At 40.2% G+C, this 6,000-nt stretch overlaps 1 protein-coding gene across 16 annotated transcripts in view; it reads right to left on the bottom strand.

Annotated features, from left to right (window-relative positions):
- The window catches only part of IL15 (interleukin 15), a 92,759-nt gene extending 89,881 nt beyond the window's left edge, over window positions 1-2,878 (bottom strand). For 4 of the 16 annotated variants that reach the window (XR_012131556.1, XR_005055442.2, XR_005055441.2 and 1 more), the window contains exons 1-2: window positions 1,531-2,878; window positions 364-428 (exon numbers count right to left, since the gene is read on the bottom strand). The gene's annotated coding sequence lies outside the window, so the exon portion shown is untranslated. Of the gene's footprint in view, window positions 1-363; window positions 583-1,530 lie in introns of all 16 variants that reach the window. The other 12 variants (XR_012131559.1, XM_036996782.2, XR_005055443.2 and 9 more) reach the window with 10 other exon arrangements.
- Between the last annotated feature and the right edge of the window lie 3,122 nt (window positions 2,879-6,000).

Here is a 6,000-nt window from a genome sequence, read left to right on the forward strand (position 1 = left end):
ACTAAGTTCTAAAATGATTTAAACTGTTTTGGGTCTGAGACCCATTTAAAAGCTGAATTACGGATATTTCCCTCAAAAAAAGTGCACTTATACCCAACATTTCAGGGCTTCATTCACAGCTTTCGTGAAGTATATGCAGAGACAGAAAATCTGACATGGAGAACCTTTTAGGGTTTGAAATCTTTCCATTATCAAACTCTATTTCAATCAACCTTAAGCCACTGTTTTTCTCCACCATCCGAAGAAGTTTATAAACATGTATTTCATTGACAAACATTATGTTTTGTGATATAGCTGTTGAAATTTATGTATTAATCTAATGAACTAAAACAAAAAGCATCAAATTGTTTTTCTTAAACCCACCAGTAATCTGCAGGAAAATTCCAAATTCCCGAACTATAGCTTCAAATCAGGTTCTGGAGTTCCCACTGCAAATGAGCACAGAGCAGTGAATCCAAAGTATGGAAACATTCTGTCTATACGAGGCGCAAGGCCAGTGACCAGCCTAACCCCACTCTGTCACTCTGTCACTGCCACAGCGCCAACAACACTTCGGGAAAGCCATTCCGAGTATCACTAAAACTTGGAAAGGAGAAAACAGAGGGAGAGATATAAGGATGTGACATTAAAATACAATCATCATAAACTTTCAGAACTTTCTGAGACTTCTTTATTAACTAAAATTTTTAATTTTCATCACTGTTTACATCTAGAATGGTTACTACTTTGTCTTCAGTCCTTTCCTTCATGTAACTTTATTTTTTCTTTGAGCCTCCTCCCTCCGCTACCATGCCTACCCCACTGTTTTTTAATAAAATGACAGTTAATATTTTAATCTACATTGTAGCTTCTTGCTCTCAGTAGAATAGCTCACCTGGCAGCCTCTGCCACAGCAGGAGGCTGTAACCATTCATATATGACTTATTTATTCAGCTGCATCAATAAAGTGTCTTTAGGAACACTGACAAGATGAGTTTGCCTGTTACAAGATGCCATAGTATAACAACATTAGACAACAGCTAGTGACAACCACTTTATCACAAGTTTTGAAATTTCTGACTCACCATGCTTAAGAATCGATTATAAGCATCATTTAAGAATAATCTTATTTTATACGTAGAAGTTAACAAAATCTTAAATACATGGAATTACACAAATTCAAATGAATTGTACACTTGCTATAGGCCGTCGAGCAACACTTGAAAAAATTAACAAGATTTTGTTGAAATCCACCTTAAGTAAGCATTTTATTGCACTACAAGTCTCCTGCATTTCTTCCAAATTTCTAATACAGCTTTTCTAAGAAAGAAGTGCTTGTCCAGGGTTGGAACTAATAATATAGACCCAGGTCCGAATGCCCAACAGTGATCATTCCTGAAAATTCCTCTCCCTAGGAACACAAGCGTCCTGATCAAAGAGGAGGGTAATTTGATTTTGCAAAGAGGGAGACAGACGCGCAGGCTCACACCCAAGTTTGCACTGGCCGGCAGGAAGTTTGGGAGTGGGCAAAGAAGTGCAAAGCTGCGGTACCTTTCTAAACTTTCTTTGCTGGATTAGGTAGTTGCAGGACTCAGCGCTCTGTGTTGTCAGACCATGTCTCCTCCGAAACGGGGAGGAGGCAGCGACAGCCAGGACCACGTCCCCCACCCTCCGGCAGCCTGCTGCGGAGTCGGCGGAGCGCACAGAACCGAGCGCAGCCTTCCGGTCGCCCACAGCCAGCAACCCCCAGTGCACTGGGAAGCCGCAATCTGAGCTCCTCTGGAAGCGGAGGATGGCGACAGTCCACGAGAGGAATAAAGGGTCAGAAGAGGAAAAACCTCTGCAAGTAGCGCAACCGAGAACTAAAGTCACGGTCAAGTGTTTCCCCTAAGAGGGCGGGGCGGCGGACAACGGGTGGGTCCTGCCGGAGCGGGGAGAAGCCCGATGTGTAGGCTTTCGGGGAAAATTCCAACGCCCTTCCAGCCACCGTCACCTCCCTCTCAAAGCGCCACTCTGTACCTCCATGGAGTCCGGGCTGCAGGGCCGGGGGCACCCACCCGGCACCCTGCCCTGGTCTTGGGCTGCGACTGCTGCGAGCCAGTAGGCTGGGGCTCCCCTGGGCGCCCTGAACCCAGGGAGTCCCAACCCTCAGCGAAAAGAAAAGTGAAAGAGGAAAGAGCCAGTAGCTAAGGCAAAGATAAACACCCCGGCGGAGGCTGGGGGAAGGGCGGGATGGCAGCAGCTTCCAGAAAAGTGCCCCAGGTGTCGCGACTCCCCGCTGCCGGAGCTGGACTCCCGGCAAGTTTACACCACTGCCACGCCCCGGGGCGCAGAACCTGGAGGGTGGGCTGAGGGAGGCCAGGGAGCTGGCCCGCCTCGCAGGAGCGCAGCTCCGGCCTCGAGCCGCGCCCCCTGGAGCACCTGCAAAGAAAACGCAAGGGGATGGCACGGGAGACTTCCTCAGAGAGGCCCGGAGACCTGCACGCGCGAAGGGAAAATGTGTTTGATAGGGATGAGTGGCTAGTCCAGACCAGCCTTCGGCACGCTGCGCTGACTGAAAGCAGGAACACTCTGAAATTTTACTCGAGAAAACGGAGGAAGACACCCGGGTGACTACTTTCTCCCAAACAGTTGACACAGAGGGTGAACGTGAAGGAATGAGTCTGCAGATCATTCACTTCTCCAGTCGAGTGCATAATGGAGTATTAATACACAAGGTCTCATTTAATGGGATCATTTAATGAGACCCTGTGACATGTTGTATTTTACATTTGAAGGAAGGGTCTGAGTTCTTTGAGGCTGAATGATGTGCATGCCACACAGCAGAAAAGCCTTCGTGCCCAGTTTCAGAAGCACTTGGGAGAACCTTGCACACGTGTGAATCTCTGAAAATCCCTGGTGGTTGGTGTATTCGCAAATTTTTCAGTCATGTCACAGAAAAAATAAGTCTCCCTGGAGTTTAGAAAACATTCAACTACCTTTTCTTTGCATTACATTTATGTTAAAACAAAATAGAAAATTGGCAGTGATTTAAATATCAAATAGAAAACATTCAACTACCTTTTCTGTGCATTACATTTATGTTAAAACGAAATAGAAAATTGGCAGTGATTTAAATATCAAATGTGCATGAAATTCCATATAAAAGAATTTCATATTTTTATGAAAAAGTTGAGCCCTAGATAGTCATTATTAACAAAATAAGTGGTATATTAAAAGACTTTAGGCAGATTGGAGAGCGAAAAAATAACATAGGTAACAATAAAGTAAAATTGAAAATGATTATGACATATGCTTTGCTCTATTTTCCTCCCAAATATGTAGGTCAAATTTGTTTTCTTAATTAAAGAAAAAGGTGTGTTTGTTAATCAGTTATATAAATGCCTGAAATTCAGTGAAGTTGGGTTTTCAGCATAATTTGTTTTCTGTTGCGCTGAGCTCAAACAAAAAACTCTAATATATGCAACTTGCACTTTCATTTGCCACAGGCTGTTTGGCAACAGATTGAAAATTACTCACACCAGTGAGCAAGTAAATGAAGACCAAGTATGATGAAATAATTTGAAACTGCCCTAAGATAACTAATAAAATCATAATGTGTAAAGAAGTAAAAGTTAACTAAACCTCGCAGAAGTGACCGTAATCTTTCCTTAAATTTAAAGAATTATCAATGAAATCAGAGTTTAATAAACATTTAATATCTGATTTTTCATTCCAGGGACAGTGCTTGCTAAACGAGCAGTTGTCTTTAATATACATTAATACAGGCATACTTCAGAGGGATTGCAGGCTTGGTTTCAGACCACTGCAATAAGGTGAATATCACAATAATGTGAATCATATGATTTTTTTTATTTCCTAATGTGTAGAAAAGTTATGTTTACACTACACTGTAGTCTAGTAGGTGGGTAATAGGATTTTGTCTAAAAAAATCAATGTACTTACCTTAATTAAAAAATACGCCATTGCTAAAAAATACTAACCATCATCTGAGCTTTTCAGTAAGTCATAATCAGTGATTACAGATCACCATAACAAATAGAGTAACCATGAAAAAGTTTGAAATACTGCAAGAATTACCAAGATGTGATGCAAAGACACAAAGTGAGCAAAAGTATTAGAAAAATGGTACCAATGGACTTGCTTGATGTAGGATTGCCATAAACCTTTAATTTGTAAAAACAAAACAAAACAAATACCTGCAAAGCACAATAAAATGAAGTATACTTGTAAATGTTTTCTGTAGCTTTTTAGGCTGTACGGAAGAAGTTAAAAGTTCATTTGATTAAGTGTCCAAAGTCCATGACTATGACTTTATTTATGACTCCAAGAATAAACCAAAACCAAGAGCTAGTTAATCTTCTGGTCTTTGGAAAACATGGCCAGGACCCCCCGTGCTTCCATTTTGGCTAACGCATGCCTGAAATGCAGCCGTACCACAAGGTTGCACCTGCCTCAGTTTCTCAGTGGTCCTGACTATAGAGGAATAATACTCTTCCTCTGCAAGATTGCTTTAGCTTTCAAGAGCTTCTTACATTGCTGCTTTTTCAGAGGTGCAACAATACTACCTAATACTTCTATAGTTCCTACAGTGTGACTCCTGGGGCTTACTAAGTACAAATATCAACTCACTAAATTCTCAGACTGGGAGATACGAATTACTATCAACTGCATCTCTAGATGGAGAATCCAAGGTCCAGAGAAATTGCACAGTTTACCTAAGGTCATACGCAACTGGGTGGCACAGCAAGGATTTGAACTCAGGTGGTCTGGCTTTAGTACACATCCCTCCCCTCTGCCACCTTTAAATTGGCAACTACCCTCTGCAGTTTGTAAAATAAAGGGCTCATGAGGGAAGAGCTCATAAGAAAAGACTCACAGTCTTTGAGTATAGTTTTGTTATGCTCCTGGATAATCTGAACCACCACCACCACAAGCCCCGGCTACCTGAATGAAGTGGCCAGCAAGGGGCTGGCAGGTACTGCTGCATGTCAGACACAGCAGAACAAGTAGCTGACAGATTCTGGCCTGTCCCTGCAGGATATGGGTGGGTTTGTTTTGAACTGAAGCGTCAGAGTGTACCCATGGCAAAGGAGGAGAAAAGACCTCTAGTTTCAAGCTGGAGAGAAATTAGAAGCAGTTAAATAATAACATACTTAATTTTTAATATACTTAGAAGTATGTGGAATCATAAATATTTTGGTACTTAGTAGTGAGGCATTAGGGGTTTTTAAGTAGAACCAAGATATAATTTAGTGTGCTAACAATACCATGCTGAACAGTCTTTTAAGGCTGAACTTACCAATCAAAATCTAGTTCCAGAAAATTAATTACCTTAGTTTTATATAGAGTGTATCATAAATGTACACAATATGAATTGTGTTGGCATTTATTTCATTGACTACCTGTAAAGAGGGATTTTACATTTCATCACATGTATTTGCTGACATGTGGAAAATACATATTTCTTGAATTAGTTCTATAATTTATATTCATGCATTTTTTTACAACATATAATAATTTCAATAAAAGGGTATAAACTAAAGTCAGTATGAATGAAATGTCTACACCAACAAACTTAAACTGACAATGATTTTGATTTTGACCCTGTGCCTGGCAGCAAGGCCCTCAATAAATGTCTGTTGAATATATTTTGGTCAAAAATAATTTCACCTATCACTTCATCATTTTAAATCCTTGCTAGAATCAAAATCTGAGAACTTATAGACATGTGTATATGTATGTACATATACACATATACACATACATGTATATACATGTATATGTGTTATATATATAACAGTTCTTTTTAAGTATCAAGAAATAATTTGATAATTTAAATAATTCTGTGGTTGATATGTATATTTAATCCTACAGTCACTTTTCATTGAGCTTTTAACTAAATTCTCTTCAAAACATTGATCAAAATCAATTTTCAGAAGTACTCTAACATATATCAACTATACCAGTAGAAGACTCATAATCATTGATTCAAATATCATTGGTCAAAATGGTCATGTG

Source organism: Manis javanica, chromosome 5 (assembly GCF_040802235.1).
Source record: "Manis javanica isolate MJ-LG chromosome 5, MJ_LKY, whole genome shotgun sequence".
In the NCBI taxonomy this organism is placed as follows: Eukaryota; Metazoa; Chordata; class Mammalia; order Pholidota; family Manidae; genus Manis; species Manis javanica.